The sequence below is a fragment of the Anabrus simplex genome, chromosome 4, assembly GCF_040414725.1.
Source record: "Anabrus simplex isolate iqAnaSimp1 chromosome 4, ASM4041472v1, whole genome shotgun sequence".
Taxonomy (NCBI): Eukaryota; Metazoa; Arthropoda; class Insecta; order Orthoptera; family Tettigoniidae; genus Anabrus; species Anabrus simplex.
This window is the reverse complement of record NC_090268.1, coordinates 375171173-375188766: the sequence shown is the minus strand read 5'-3', so window position 1 is coordinate 375188766 and position 17594 is coordinate 375171173. Positions and strand designations below refer to the sequence as shown.

At 36.7% G+C, this 17594-nt stretch overlaps 1 protein-coding gene across 1 annotated transcript in view; it reads left to right on the top strand.

Annotated features, from left to right (window-relative positions):
• Window positions 1–15857: 15857 nt before the first annotated feature.
• pnut (septin 7-like protein pnut) overlaps window positions 15858–17594 on the top strand; it is a 641502-nt gene continuing 639765 nt past the window's right edge. Inside the window, exon 1 of the mRNA XM_067145831.2 lies at window positions 15858–15976. The gene's annotated coding sequence lies outside the window, so the exon portion shown is untranslated. The remainder of the gene's footprint in view (window positions 15977–17594) is intronic.

Below are 17594 nucleotides of genomic sequence, written 5' to 3'. Positions count from 1 at the left end.
TTAATTGTCTGAGATTTGTAAAATCAAATTTTGCCTTGGTTGCTGCTACATCTCGCTCCTTAGTATGTATACGGATTGATTTTGATGTTGATCGTAGAGTCATTCTGAGGTATTTGAAAGCGTTGACAATGTTTAGAAGTTCTTCTTCGATACGAATAGTGTAATTCTCTGTAGTTCTTCACCTTTCCTGAATACTATCTGGGCTCTTTTCTATAGATTTATGTTAATTTTGTTTCGTGTGGCCCAGTTTCTTACGAGATCGAATGAATCTTGAAGGGCGTTTTTGTTTATGATCCAAAAGACAAAACATTAGCATAGATGAGTAGAGATGTCCCTGGAAGACATATCATTCTGATGTCAGCACTGGTAATGTTGAAGAGAAAAGGCATTGTTGGATGCGCTTGAGAACGGTTGGCTGTTGAGAGAGCTCTTGCACATGGGGGTGAAGGTGAGATACGAGAAAAGTACAACAGGCCATATTTCAGGTCCAGACCACGTGGAAGCGCTGCAGGGTGTAGAGTCGCGTCTTGATTGGCTGACTTGCCTCGCGGCCTATGCTCGTAAAATGGAAATTGGCGATTAAGTTCTGTACTGTGTAATACTGTTTAATGCTGTATAGTTATGAGAAGAAGTTGCGACGAAGAAGGAACCGGTTTAAGGTTTTAGATACGGTACGCTTAATGTCCAAGTGTTGCTGTATGTTTGAGTTCTGTATTTCTGCAATTTCATTGTAAGCTACATGTAATCAAAACATAAACATTGCTATTTTCTGCCCGAAGATGCTAAGTACAGCGAAGGTAAGTTTTGGAAATATAATATTGTAAATAGTGTATTAAATTATACTTTTTCGTTCCTTTCATTTCTTTGTTTTCGGTATTGAAACTTTGTTTATAAACGTCATGTTCTTCATTTCAGAGAGGTAACACCTTGAGGTTAAAGTACTCCTGCAAGTTTTCAGCATGTACAAGTGGCTATTATGTCGATATGACTGGCAATCTCAACATCAAGAATAAGCATTTTTATAAATAAATATGCTCTGAAGCAGTGGAAGCATGTGTGTCGTGTGAGTGATGGTGTAAATTTTTATGATTGTGAAGTTCATTTTCTTGTGAAGGACCTTATTAACTACGAGCACACAAGGCACCAATTAAATTATAATGTTGTTCAAACAATTAATCTATCAATGATCTGCATTTAGGGTGGTTGCCCAGGTGGCAGATTACCTATCAATTGTTTACCTAGCTTGTTCTTTAATATTTTCAACGAACTTGGAAATTTATTGAACATTTCCCTTGATAATTTATTCCAATCCCTTACTCCTTGTGCTATAAATTAATATTTTCCCCAAGCTGTCCTCTTGAATGAATTAAGTTGCGATTCAATAAACTTCAAGTATCATCATTTTGTTTTAATTGGTTGATAAGGTTATGCTAGTGTTTCTCCTACAGAATACAAACCACTCAAAGCTACTCATTCCAAACTGAACACACAATGTCATTGTATGCGACTTTGTGGTCCTGTTCCCAAGAAAAAAGATTATTTTTCTGCTTGTAGCAGTGGCGGCTCGTGGATATCAGCAGTGGGGGGCGCACCTTAGTTTCATAATTGCACAATTATCTCAAGTTCTTCAAACCATGTTATCAAGATACACACTTCGAACACTATACGGTGCAATGCATATGCAATTGTTTTGATGATGATGATGATGATTATTATTATTATTATTATTATTATTATTATTAATATTATTATTATTATTATTATTATTATTATTATATGCCTTTACTGGCAGGACCTAGTGTTTACAGTGCACTATGTTTTCTGGTATGGGCTAGAGCAATTTTGTTACTTTCATTGATCTGTCTCTGTCTTATCCTTGGCTTTGACAATATGAAAGTGACTGAGGTATGAGCGATGCTAGTAATGCCATTCCTTCTGCAGCCAGTCCCTGCTATGAATGGTGTGAAAATGTTGCTCATAGGGTCGGTTGGTGCGTGCATTTCAGTGGGCTTGGCAGACTGATATGTAACAGCAACTTCTGACTCAGTGAGGAAAGCAACGGGAAACTACCTCACTCCTCATTTCCCTAGTATGCCTCTTCAGTGATGCGTAGGCCATCTATGACAGCTGATGGCAGAGCTGTTGAGGATCCAACCAGTCTTAGGGCTGAAGACTGAACGTACATCCCCCTGTGGGTGGGGGCGGTAGAATAACACACACGGTATCCCCTGCCTGTCGTAAGAGGCGACTAAAAGGGGCCCCAAGGGCTCTGAACTTTGGAGCGTGGGTTGGCGACCACGGGGTCCTCAGCTGAGTCCTGGCATTGCTTCCACTTACTTGTGCCAGGCTCCTCACTTCAATCTATCCTGACTGAACTCTCTTGGTCAACTCTTGTTCTTTTCCTACCCCGACGCTATTAGGTTTGCGAGGGCTAGGGAGTCTTTCATTTTCACGCCCTTCGTGGCCCTTGTCTTTCTTTGACCGATATCTTCATTTTTCGAAGTGTCGGATCCCTTCCATTTTTCCCTCTGATTAGTGTTATATAGAGGATGGTTGCCTAGTCGTACTTCCTCTTAAAACAATAATCACCACCACCACTGAACATACATACACATGCATTATTATTATTATTATTATTATTATTATTATTATTATTGAATAATAATTATATAATATAATACATAATAATAATTGTAATTATAATAATTATTATAATTATTGAATAATAATAATAATAATAATAATAATAATAATAATAATAATAATAATAATAATAATAATAATAATAATAATAATAATAATAATAATAATATTTGCCTGTTCTTGTCCACGATCGAGTTATGTTTACGAATTAGTTTCACTGTAGTGATCACTTAAACAAGACACGGCATTGACTTCACCAAGCATTTCAATGTCCATGGTACTATTGATACCACCCCTGTGGTGACCCATTTATCTCCTTTCCTAGAATGGGAGAATAGCAGGTAAGGAAAGCAGTAAAAGGTTTCTGAGATATCACTTCCACATATCCGCGAGTTCTTATTATATACGTCAGGAGAATTAATTTGTCTTTGGAAAGCCCTATTTTCATTTTTCTTGGTCTCCGGTTTTTTCAACAAGTCTGGTGTCGGCCTAAAACACTCCTTCAGTTCGACTTTCTTCTCGATAGAAAGAGAAGGAAACGTTAGTACTTTAATATGTTCGACGGTAATCATACCGTATGAAGTGCAAACATAACACTACGCCTACATATAAATCACAACCTTTCTCCTAATTTCACCTTGTCATAGTCACCTCACGAGATCATTCATCAACACGAAGTTAAACATCGCGCTCTCCAAGTGAGTATGGCCAACATGAGTCAAGTGCGAGTAGACAGTAGTTACAGTCGTTACTCGTTTCGTTAGTTAATAATCCTAAACATTACAAGACTATTTTAAATATATACCGGCACATTTAACTCAGGTAAGTGCCTCAGTAAAATAGTCCCTAGTTTTAGGAGAGAAATGGCATAAACTGACCCCTATTAAATAGAAATCAGATCACCAGTGTTTCGGGTAGGTTGGCTGCAACAATTGGCCGCGGCAGAAACGCGCCGGAATCTCCGTAGAACAGCACATCTCTACTGCGCCTCTGATTGGCTCCCTCAAGGCCAGTCAAGCGAGACTCGGAGTATTTGGTCCGCTATGAGAGAGCGCCCTCCTGCGCGGGGCCAGCAGCGCATCGTGCCGCAGTACAGTACCACTCGCGCCCTTGATAATAATCTTATAGTACGTAAAATATTTCCCTTGTTAACATTTAAGATTAAAATTCCCGAATTTAATGGAACCCCGCGGGGGGCGCGCGCCTTAGCGCCTCCCAAACGAGCCGCCACTGGCTTGTAGGTTTCCGAATTTAGTGAGCTGGCCGCGGTGATAGGTATGAGAATCTTAGTTTGCAGAGTATTTCCTGGCATGCAAACTTTCGTTTTGTTATTTAGAATATCCTGCGTCCCCACACGTTTCTCAGTATTTTAACATGTTGAATCACATATTGAATTTTGTTTCATTCTGTATACGAAAGTCTGAAAATACAAAGTATTTTATGAACCAGTAGTAAAACATATTGCTCAGTCATGCCATATTCATTATGAGAGAAAAAATGTAGACTATTACATGTTATTCAACATGTTAAGATATTGAGAAACGTGTGGGGAGGCTATGTAGCAAAACGAATGTTCTCGTACCAGGAAGTACTTTGCAAGCTAAGATTCTCATACTTATAACAACGGCCTACTTGATGCGTCGTTCTCGCTAGCGAAGTATGGGATCCATTGGGCCGTGCTATCACTTAGCATCCAGACCACTAGGAGCGCTGCGGTCATCTTTGTTTCCAAGCTCTAACTTGGACTGTGCACTTCTGTTATATATTGGTGTTCTGTGCTCTTGCATTATGGTAGTGATAAGGTAGTGAAAACCTATTGAAATAGCTAAATTTTGTGTATATCTGATTCATTTAGTGCTGTTTATATAGTGGTGTTTATTGCTTGTTGGTAGAAATTGGGAGTAGTGCTATTTATTTAAATTTTTGTAACAAGTAATTCAGTTGGCCTTCAGTAAATTACGTTTTCTAGGTTAAGTAGGCTAGCTAGGTGTACCTTGTTTCGAATTTAGGTTTAGGAAATACTTTAGGTAATGATATTAACTTTAAAAATATTTGTAAATATCTGTAGGTTCGTTGGTTATACTTACAAAGGCAAATTATCGTAAGGAATAGTACCGTAACTTCTGCTGCAACTTCTCCGGTATTTCGTATAGATATCCGTTCAAACTATCGCGAAGGTAATAATTTACTACATTAAAAAAACGATAGGCCTGTAAACTTCCATTTAAAAAGAAGTTAAAGAGATTACACGGTAATAGTTAACAGTCGGATTGTTATTGTTTATTGTCGCTCCTCATATTCAAATATTGCATTGTTGGCTACAGTCGTGAACAAAGGGTGTAGTGTAGTCAAGTAAACAAAAATCAGCTGACCTTGTATTCCATTCATTTGTACTTCTGTGTAGGTAGCTAAAGTATCTGTAATCTATATTTCGCTCCCTCGATCTTTCAGTATTTATGAGCGGTTAGCTAATAATAAATAAAGTTCATATATCCCAGAAATTGCAGTTCAAGTCCTTGGAGTAGTAGTAGTAGTAGTTTTGATAGAAATATTTGAGAAATTACTGTAGACAACCTCGTATTTTTCAGTAGGCCTAATTAAGGACACTTTCATTCTCCGTCCCGTGGAGTAGGGAAAATAATAGTAATCCACCAGCTGTAATAATCACATAACCACATTTCGGTAGAATTGTAGTGAAGATAAGGTATAATATATTAGATAGTATCTTGCCAGTTATATTCGTGTTTTTCTTCGTGTACGGCAATCCTTTCGATACGTAAGCATTTAACCAAACGCAGTGTAGTGTAGTGTAGATACATTGTAGTATAGATACAGTACATTTAGATAGTGTCGTATCTTGCCTGCTATATTCGTGTGTTATTTTTCGTGTGTATCTATCAGACCATAATACTAATAATAATTTGTCTAAGCATTTAGCTTCGTTGGTAATCTTTGAGTACAGTAGTTCTTGCAAATTTCATTCCTGTTGTGCTTAGTTTAGTGACATACGGTACGGTACCGGTATCGTAATTAGGATACGTCTGAAAGTAGTTTAAAAATTACTGTAGTGTACTGTACAGTAGTATACGAGTAATATCCTATTAGAACTTAGTGTGCTTATTTTATTATTGTAAAATATTTGTGTAGTACTGGTGTGGTAGAGGTATCCGTAGAAACTCTTACTAAATATTGTTGAAATTAGGATAGGATTAATTGCAGTTTGGAATTGTGTAGTTCTTGTGTATTACTTTCGATATTCAGTAATTAACAGCAGCTTTTATCCTGTTAGGGGTTGTAGGATAAAAAAAAATAGAGCACGACTAAGTAGTATTGTAGTGTAGTCGTATATTAATTACCTTATTGTTGTGTACTATCCCAGACAATATATCCCTCCGTTCATTTATTTTTTTTGCAAATAAGTTATTTTTTTTATTTAAAAATGTTCCCCCGTAAAGAATGGCTAAGGAGCGCGAGTGTACTTATTGTGGGTGTGGTGAGGCATTGAGGGGTATGAGGGAGGAGTTGGAAAGTTTGAGGGAGATAATTAGGATTCTCACAGAAGACAGGAAGGAAGATAGGACTCCCTCAAACAATGTACAGGTTACAGTAGGTGTACAAGAGGGAGGGGAAGGAAAGGGAGGAGTTGTAGAAGACAGGTGGTCTAATGTTCTAAGGGGAAGGAGATTGCAGGCCAAGGGCTCTATTCAGGATCAGAATTCAGGACAGGTGTCTGTGCAAAATCGGTACGAGTCACTCCAGGTAGAACAACAGAGGGAGGATGAGGGACAGGGAACTGTTGCTGAGATGCATGGAAGTAGGAGGAAGGGAAACGGTAGGAAAGGGAAAGGTAGAGTAGAGGATAGGAAAAGACAGGTGGAACAGGGTCATGGGAAGGAGAAAAGGGAGGAAGAAGTAGCTTCTGCAGCTATCAGGAAAGATAGGGCTGACCAGGAGGGGAGGGGATCAAATGAGGTGGGTAGGGTTGAGGCTCTGGTCATGGGGGATTCCATCGTTAGACACGTGGGGAAAGTGTGTGGAGGAAAGGGAACCAGGGTAGAATGTTATCCAGGAATTAGGTTGAGGCAGATATTGAGGGAAGTAGAAGAGAGGGAGGAGGGGAAGGAGAAGGTGGTAGTGTTTCACGTTGGTTCCAACAATGTAAGGCAAGCTGATATAAGTACCAACATAGTTGGAGATGTGTGGGATCTGGTAAATACAGCACGGGTGAAGTTTAAGAAAGCGGAGATTGTTATTAGTGGAATACTATGTAGAAGGGATACTGACTGGAGGGTAATTGGGTATTTAAATGAGACTATAGAGTGGGTATGTGGGAAACTGGGAGTGAAATTTCTAGATCCTAATGGGTGGGTAGGAGATAGGGATCTGCGCTCAGATGGCCTTCATTTAAACCGCAGTGGCACGTATAAGTTAGGAAATTTGTTTGGAAGGGTAATAGGGAGGTACATTCAGGGAAACGGGATGGCCTACGGAGCGGTGATAAGGGAACAGGGAACTGGAAATCAAGTAGGGATGACATAAAATTGTTAGTGTTGAACTGTAGAAGTATTGTATGGAAAGGAATAGAATTAAGTACCGTAATTTAATATATATATATTTACCAGATATTGTAATAGGAGTTGAATCATGGCTGAGAAATGATATAATGGATGCAGAAATTTTCTCACGGCACTGGAGTGTGTATCGTAGAGATAGGATAGGAAAGATGGGAGGGGGAGTGTTCATTCTGGTGAAAGAAGAATTTGTAAGCTACGAAAAAGTTAAAGATGAGACACATGAAATTCTAGGTGTAAGGCTCATTTCTAAAGATAATAGGCAACTTGATATATTTGGAGCGTACAGATCGGGAAAGGGTAGCACTGACGCGGATTCGGAATTATTTGATAGGATAGTCAGCTATGTGGGAAACGACATGGAAAGAAATGTGATTGTAGCGGGAGATCTGAATTTGCCAGATGTCAATTGGGAAGGAAATGCGAATGACAGGAAGCATGACGAACAAATGGCAAATAAGTTAATATGGGAAGGACAGCTGATTCAGAAAGTGATGGAACCAACCAGAGGGAAAAATATCGTGGATGTGGTGCTGATAAAACCAGATGAGCTCTAAAGGAAAACTGAAGTAATAGATGGTATTAGTGACCATGAAGCTCTTTTTGTGGTAGTTAAAAATAAATGTGATAGAAAGGAAGGTCTTAAAAGTAGGACTGTTAGGCAGTACCATATGGCTGATAAAGCAGGTATGAGGCAGTTTCTAAAAAGTAGCTATGATCGGTGGAAAACGGTAAATAAAAATGTAAACAGACTCTGGGATGGGTTTAAAGAAATTGTTGAGGAATGCAAGAACAGGTTTGTACCATTAAGGGTGGTAAGGAATGGTAAAGACCCACCTTATTATAATAGAGAAATAAAGAGACTAAGAAGGAGATGCAGACTGGAAAGAAATAGAGTTCGAAATGGCTGTGGAAGTAAGGAGAAATTGAAGGAACTTACTAGAAAATTGAATCTAGCAAAGAAGGCAGCTAAGGATAACATGATGGCAAGCATAATTGGCAGTCATACGAATTTTAGTGAAAAATGGAAGGGTATGTATAGGTATTTTAAGGCAGAAACAGGTTCCAAGAAGGACATTCCAGGAATAATTAATGAACAAGGGGAGTGTGTATGTGATGATCTTCAAAAGGCAGAAGTATTCAGTCAGCAGTATGTAAAGATTGTTGGTTACAAGGATGATGTCGAGATAGAGGAGGATACTAAGGCCAAAGAAGTAATAAAATTTGCGTATGATAACAATGACATTTACAATAAGATACAAAAGTTGAAAACTAGAAAAGCGGCTGGAATTGATAAGATTTCTGGGGATATACTAAAGACAATGGGTTGGGATATAGTACCGTATCTGAAGTACTTATTTGATTATTGTTTGGTCGGAGGAGCCATACCAGATGAATGGAGAGTTGCTATAGTAGCCCCTGTGTATAAAGGAAAGGGTGATAGACATAAAGCTGAAAATTACAGGCCAGTAAGTTTGACATGCATTGTATGTAAGCTTTGGGAAGGCATTCTTTCTGATTATATTAGACATGTTTGTGAAATTATTAACTGGTTCGATAGAAGGCAATTCGGTTTTAGGAAGGGTTATTCCACTGAAGCTCAACTTGTAGGATTCCAGCAAGATATAGCAGATATCTTGGATTCTGAAGGTCAAATGGACTGTATCGCGATTGACCTGTCTAAAGCATTTATAGGGTGGATCATGGGAGACTACTGGCAAAAATGAGTGCAATTGGACTAGACAAAAGAGTGACTGAATGGGTTGCTATATTTCTAGAAAATAGATCTCAGAGAATTAGAGTAGGTGAAGCTTTATCTGACCCTGTAATAATTAAGAGGGGAATTCCTCAAGGCAGTATTATCGGACCTTTATGTTTTCTTATATATAACAATGATATGAGCAAAGGAGTGGAATCAGAGGTAAGGCTTTTTGCGGATGATGTTATTCTCTATAGAGTAATCAATAAGTTACAGGATTGTGAGCAACTGCAAAATGAATTCGATAATGTTGTGAGATGGACAGCAGGCAATGGTATGTTGATAAACGGGGTTAAAAGTCAGGTTGTGAGTTTCACAAATAGGAAAAGTCCTCTCAGTTTTAATTACTGCGTTGATGGGGTGAAAGTTCCTTTTGGGGATCATTGTAGGTATCTGGGTGTTAATATACGGAAAGATCTTCATTGGGGTAATCACATAAATGGGATTGTAAATAAAGGGTACATCTCTGCACATGGTTATGAGGGTGTTTAGGGGTTGTAGTAAGGATGTAAAGGAGAGGGCATATAAGTCTGTGGTAAGACCCCAACTAGAGTATGGTTCCAGTGTATGGGACCCTCACCAGGATTACCTGATTCAGGAACTGGAAAAATCCAAAGAAAAGCAACTCGATTTGTTCTGGGTGATTTCCGACAAAAGAGTAGCGTTACAAAAATGTTGCAATGTTTGGGTTGGGAAGAATTGAGAGAAAGAAGAAGAGCTGCTCGACTAAGTGGTATGTTCCGAGCTGTCAGCGGAGAGATGGCGTGGAATGACATTTGTAGGCGTATAAGTTTGAATGGCGTTTATAAAAGTAGGAAAGATCACAATATGAAGATAAAGTTGGAATTCAAGAGGACAAACTGGGGCAAATATTCATTTATAGGAAGGGGAGTTAGGGATTGGAATAACTTACCAAGGGAGATGTTCAATAAATTTCCAATTTCTTTGAAATCATTTAGGAAAAGGCTAGGAAAGCAACAGATAGGGAATCTGCCAGCTGGGCGGCTGCCCTGAATGCAGATCAGTATTGATTGATTGATTGATTGATTGATTGATTGATTGATTGATTGATTGATTGATTGATTGACTTAAAGGATCTCCCTGTAATACTCCTCTGGTTTGTCTTATTTCCTCTGATGCTGTTATTGATGATACTGTCATAAATAGATTCGGTCACAACTCTCAATAATATGATTGATTAGAAAAACTATTAAAAACTCAACTCTACACTCAACAACACATCGCGCCACTACTCAGCACAAGAAAAAAACAAAAGAATCACAGCTTTAGTCACAGAGTAAATATAAAATTAGCGCGGTTTCGGTGTGAGAAGGTTGGCGACAAAATCTCTGGATAAAACAATTGAATAATCAAAAACTCTACCAGATATGAAAAATACTACACACACCACGAACTATTTTTGTCATCATGTCAAATTTTAAATGACACTCAATACAGAAGAAAATTATTAATTCCAATACCTCTCCTTGTCATAAAAATTTGACCACAAACACAAATAAGAAAAAATAAGCAACATACGTAGATGAACATGTGGACACTAATCAAGAAGTCCTAACAAGTTCCTAAATTTAGAAGTTCCCTTCTCTGACATTGCCTTTGTGAAAACGTCTGCCATGTTTTCATCTGATGGTACATACACAAACTTTACCAATCCCTTGGCCAAAATGTCCTTCACAGACAGATAGCGAACATCCATATGCTTAGTTTTTCAGACACGACATGAGTTGAGCTCACATGTATAGTACCTTGATTATAACAAAGAATTTGAATTGACACTTTAACGTAATTACAATCATCAAATTCCTTTAAAAAATTACGCAACTACAACATTTCCTTTGTGCACACCACTGTGGTGGCTCCATCTACATCAAAACGAATCCAAAGTCTTAGTGACCAATCTTTACATTTTCTCTTTGCTCCTTTTCAATCAATCAATCAATCAATCAATCAATCAATCAATCAATCAATCAATCAATCAATCAATCAATCAATCAATCAATCAATCAATCAATCAATCAATAAATAAATACATAAATAAATAAATAAATAAATAAATAAATAAATAAATAAATAAATAAATAAATAAATCAATCAATCAATCACTACTGATCTGCATTTAGGGCAGTCGCTCAAGTGCCAGATGACCTATCTGTTGTTCTCCTAGCCTTTTCTTAAATAAGCGCAAAGAAATTGGAAAATTATTGAACATTTCCCTTGGTAAGTTATTCCAATCCCTAACTCCCCATCCTATAAATGAATATTTGCCCCAATTTGTCCTCTTGAATTCCAATTTTATCTTCATATTTTGATCTTTCCTACCTTTAAAGACACCACTCAAACTTATTCGTCTACTGATGTCCTCCCACGCCATCTTTCTGACAGCTCGGAACATACCATTTAATCGAGCAGCTCGTCTCCTTTCTCGCAAATCTTCCCAGCCCAAAATTTGCAACATTTTTATAATGCTACTCTTTTGTCGGAAATCACACAGAACAAATCGAGCTGCTTTTCTTTGGATTTTTTCCAGTTCTTGGATCAAGTCAAGCATAGATATCAAGGATAATTTAATAAAAATCCACCTATTCAATACTTTCCACGTTTAATGTGGTTATTATCTACATGATTTTACGTAGACGTATTTAGGTCAGGTACATGTTTCACCCATTATTTTGGGCATCTTCAGCCTGTAAACAACCTTTAGGTCAAGGTTTGGGACCTTTCTAACCAATATAAACATACCAATATATACACTATATACAATATATACATTATATACAATATATACAAACATTAATGAACTCTTAAGATGGGTAACATAAGTTGATACAGTTAAGTTTTTTGGTCCTAATCTATCTAATATGAAAATTGTCCAAAACTAAAATGGATCTTCTTTTTGGTAAAGAGGATTACATATCGTGGTTTATGTGACCCCTATATCATATTAAGTTCTTGACGTACCGTGTCTGGTGACAGGATGTGTCGTCAACAATAAGTGGAGGTTTGAACTGATTGTTGCTTGTAGGTTGGTCAAGATTGAAAAATATAAATTTAAATTAAATGTGTTTTACTTGGCAGTTCTATTCTGGTTAACTTAAAATGTTTAAAAATAAAAACAAAATGAAGCGGATCTTCTTTTTTATCATAAGTCTTGAGAAAGGGTGATATTAAAATTGGGGCTTATTTGACCCACGATTTTCATTTTCATGTTCTTGACGTAACTTATATTTAAATGTGTTGTCATGCACAAGTGGAGATTTAAAAAACCGATTGTTGTAGGTAGACTGGTCAAGAACGTTGTGAATGAACCTGTTAGCGTCTTGATTTTGGGTCTCATGTAATGTCAAGGAATTGACAAGAGTACAATATTAAGCTGTTTCATAGATTTAGGCTGCTGCTTAATTGAGAAGGAACATCCTAGACACTTGATACAGTCTTGTGTGAGTATTGTTTCCGTTGATGTGTTGCTTGGTCTTTGGGAGGGATTTTAAGAATATATGTTCAATTAATACCAGATGGACCTGTCTGTTTCGGCAGCGCCTGTCAAGCAGTCAAAACCTTTATGTTTCTCTGCCCCACGATTGGGCGACCAAAAACTTTATACTATGTATGTGACCGTTCGTGGACGCGTAGGATTCGAAATAATGATCTTCTTCAATAGGCCTCGACTAGAATTCAGTGGTTTGCGCAAGACTCCACTCAAGGGCATGGCTCTTCGACGAGAAACCGGTCACAACCTCAATAATTAATCAGAAACTGATGATTCTACCTCCCATCTCATTACTCTAGGTTCTTATATATATCAGACAAGAAATGATAACTACAATAAAAATTTGGAAGGGCATTAAATTTTAATAAACAATCTAAATTAAATATAATTATAATGATCTGAACAAGCAACACGTTTGGAAGATATTCTTATGCAAACTCTATAGCACTCTGTTCAATCAAAGTTCTTCTTGAAAGAATTGTCCAACATTGAATTCAAATATCACAATAACTCATTACACCTTTCGATACTTCATTTAAATAAATTATTAAATACTTTCGAAATTAGTTAATCGAGTCTTTCACCTCTTTTAAACTTGTTTGTTCATTCAACTATAGTTCACTTATATCCGCATCTTGTCTTCCCTGTTCTATCTGTTTCATTCTCAAAAATATCTAACTAGCTATTGACAACTTTAATTTCCTAACGGTCTTTCAATGAAATATAGAATTATCTCTAATGAACCATCATAATATAATTATTCAGTAACTAAATGATCATATGCCGTCATACACCTGGATGCTCCGCATAGCTGCACCTGAAAATCAACTACTAACTACTGACATGATAAAATAATCCAATGGCGGAAGGTCAGCGCTGCGTCAACTCCTCTCCATAACGCTGAAAATAATGCTAATGCATAAATAGCTACCTCAAGCAGTACTACAAATACTAATTCACAATCACAGGTGACAATGATAACAAATAATTCCATCTACAGTTCAGGTGTGATACTTACCGAAGATCCTACCTACAAATCCGCTTGTCTGTTCCACTATTTATGTTATGCCCAAACTCGAACCATGACAATTCATACGCCCTCATCAGAAATCTCTTTGAAAACGCTTACAATTCCAGCGTTAAATATATTGCTTGTTTATCCATTACTCAACATACGGGCAAGACACATCATTCAATAACACCATCCTATCACATTGACCATCTCGAAGAATCAATCTACCACTGTAATAAACAATTCAATAAATCTCATTTACCGATCATCTCGCACCAAATCATAACTTCAGACGATCCTGCACTCATCTTATACCATCATAATGTGCACCGCATCAACAAACATTAATTAAATAAACAAGCAATGCATCCGAAGAGCCTTAATTTCATGCATACGGACATCACATAATTCCTACCGAATGAATACATAACAACACTTCGCGGAACTATTCACAATAAAGGATCGCAGCACTAATTATATTACACACACATGTCACCAGAAACTTACCTGTAGCACTCAAGACTATCTTACAATTCACTTCCACGATTATTTCCATCAGTGCAGGAGCAACGAACGAACGAGTTCGCGCCTAACTACAATAGTTACTGACGGCAAGCGAAATTCTATCATATGAGCGGCCGGACAACATTTCACTAAATTAACACAACTGACCCGTTAGATTATTCAAGTTATCTCTTTTAAAATCACCTGCGTGATATTAACATCTACTTCTACAATGTACGGTTACTCAACGTTTGACGATCCAGTCGTTCATCCCATCATGCAAGTAGTGGTATCCTGGTCATCTGTTCATGTTATCTCGAACATTTCAGTAGAGTTCGGGTCCATCAAGGACCCTGCCAGTTTACGCACGCATTTCCATTTTGTTATTGCCTTGGTTCATGATCGTAGACAATATTACTGGCTCCAAACTTGAAACTCGTACAAAAGACGTTAAACAGAGTTCATACGTATTTTACAATTCCACTTTTATTAGTTAACACCTGCCTGCATAGGTATATCAATGCTGTGTAAACAAATATTAGTCTTATTAATGCTGTATAGCCCTTCAAACTCAATAGACTTTCTCAATTTTAAGAGCGTATCTCTAAGCTATGCTCACTATCTGCTTACTGAATGCTTTCTTCATACATGTATTGTAGGAAAAAACAAAATTCTATTTTCATTATCTTACAACAATAAATGATTCGCTTTTCATAATTCACAGAGCTACCATATTACAACTTCATTACACCTGACTTCGACATTTGTGGAACTTGTCACCGCAATCGCTCTTAAATATTCACCGAACCTCACAAAGAAAATCATCCTGCAATTATTTACTCTATTAACACATGTAACATGTAACACGTCACACCGTACGCCTTCTAGATGATTGACCGTGCATGATTCCAAGTTAATCTATGGCCTCCTCTGACGTTTTCCGGACTAAATACCATGTCTGACCTTTCCTCTTCTCAGTTGTTGAATTAATTACTTCTTATCGACATCTGCCTGTATCAGAATTATCCTTCACTCAATTTTCCGTACACCACGGGGTTCTAAGCTTGATTTTCCTATTTCCAACCGTAAGATCCACCATAAATTTGCGAGTTGTATTGCCTTTCGTATACGATGAACATCTAAAACTAGCCATATACCGGCGATTCACATTACTTCTGTGCTATTTGTTTAAATCTGTTTAACTTATGACTTTCAATGATTCCTTAACATACGACCACCACATCATGTATGTATGTATGTATGTATGTATGTATGTATGTATGTATGTATGTATGTATGTATGTATGTATGTATGTATGTATGTATGTATGTATGTATGTATGTTTGTATGACTTTTTCTGAAATTTTCAGAGACTGATTCCGGCTTTGCGTGGTAACGACTGCTACGAGGCCTGTCCACTTTGCCGTTTCCATGTTACCGTGTTTGTCCTGGGTCTTGAGCATTATTTAGATGTTTGACAATATCTTGTTGAGTATAAATAAATACATACACAAAAATATAATGCGAAACTCAATTTTCCAATTATATAGGCCATAGATACACAAACTTATCGTATCTGGTATTCTTAGCCGTGAGAATATAAATCTAAACCACTGGCATAATACACAGCTATATTTTATGTGAACGTTTTGAGTTAAACTGAGACCGAATGAACCATATAGAACTTAATGGGAAAAATATATTTATGTTAAAATCCATGCAAGTCTGACAACAATATTGTAGTCCGTCTTAACAAACCGAGTTATTGTTCCACAGAGATCATACAAGCGGTTTATATCAGGCCACAGGTTTAGCGAAATTTTGGCAGATATTCCAAAGAGGTTTACAAGTGCTTTACTGGTTGAGGTAGAATAGGAACTTGACAGCAGTGGCAAATGTGAAGTGTTTAGTGAGTGATTTAAGTCGTTATGTGAAGTTGAAAGGAACCTTAAGGATTTTTCGAAAATGCAGAGAAGTGGTAAGGATTGTTACACCTTTGTAGATTTTATTTGTCGGATATTAATTACTGGATTTCACTTTTTTATTAGTGGTGAATCCATTCAAAATAATCTTGTTTCGCATGGCGCCAAAACTGATACAAATCCAATATTAGGAAAGGTTCTGCTGTTTTTGAATCTGTTATAAATCATAACTTATGGTCGAAGGGAACATGCAGTTATTTTAAACGCTTGCACGGACTTATGTTCGATTTACATGGAGATTACTGACTGAAATATCGTGGAACAGTTGTTAGATGTTAAACTGATATTTCGATTTGCATACATAATTCTATTTACAAATACTACTTTTGCTTGAATAAATTTTCTGCAGATTTGTTTTGGTGCTGTTTTGATTAATTTTAGAACATTTTCTGATTTTACTTGCCCGGTCGATACGAATATATTTTCGAATTTAAGATCCATACAGCTAATTATGGTTCCCACTTAATTGAGGTGACTTTACAACTTATATAAAATATTTGTGGGGTCTCATTCTCATTTATAGACAGTATATTAAAATGATTTGTTGTGTGAACAGGTTATGTCATGAAGTAGATAGGCTACATGTTTCAGTGCTTCAAATGCTTTTCAAGGACATTTATATGCCAGTGTTTACCTCTACTCTTCTGTATATGTATAAAAGTTACTCTTTCAGTACTTCAAATGCCTATCAAGGACATTTGTATGCCAGTGTTTACCTCTGTATTCTTCTGTATAAAAGTTGCTATTTCTTTTATGTAGCGATATTCATGTAGAATTTTTCATGAATGAAAAAAAAGGTTAGGCTTTAAGCTATTCAGTAAGGTTGTGTATGCATTTTGATGTCTGATTTGATGCTAATCGAATAGAATCAGTTTTTCTTTGCAACGTATTGAGAGTTATATATTGCTGCACATGCCTTTTTTTCTTTGCAAGTTATTGATAGAAGCATAGGTCCATGTATAAGAAAGTCCTGTAATGTTGGAGAATGCTTTTAATTTATAATTTAAGCCTCTCGGGATGTTGTTTATTTTTTATTACTATCTGTTATTTCATTTCTGGACGAAGATAATCTAACCTGAGAGATTGATAAATTGTATTTACTTACTTTTCAATTTATAATTGTAAGATTTCTTTGCAGCATTGTACGTTTTTGCTTCTGACTTGAGTAACTAAAGAAATCTGTCACTGAAACACATTTCTGTTCAGAGAGAAATATTTGATAATGCTTAGTCTTATTTTATAAATCAGTTTTGAAGTATTTATGTATGTATAACTATATTGGTGCTCCAAGAATATCTGAGCATTTACTCTTATGCAATATTATTATAAAATTAACAGTAGTTAATTAAATATTCAAAAAACCATTCCAGTGGAGATTAGCATCCCACTCATCTGTTTTACTATTTTAGATGATCCAAAGAACAGTCTAAATATTAGTATGGCTATATGAATATCAAAGACGTTTTGCAATTTTCTAAGTGGGCATCATAGTTGAATGACTTTGTTACCAGTTTTTCCTATGATGCCTGTCCAGCTCAATGTTAACAAGTATTTGGATTCCATATAAAATTTCCAACTTTGAAATAATTTAAGAAAAGACTAGGTAAGTTAAGC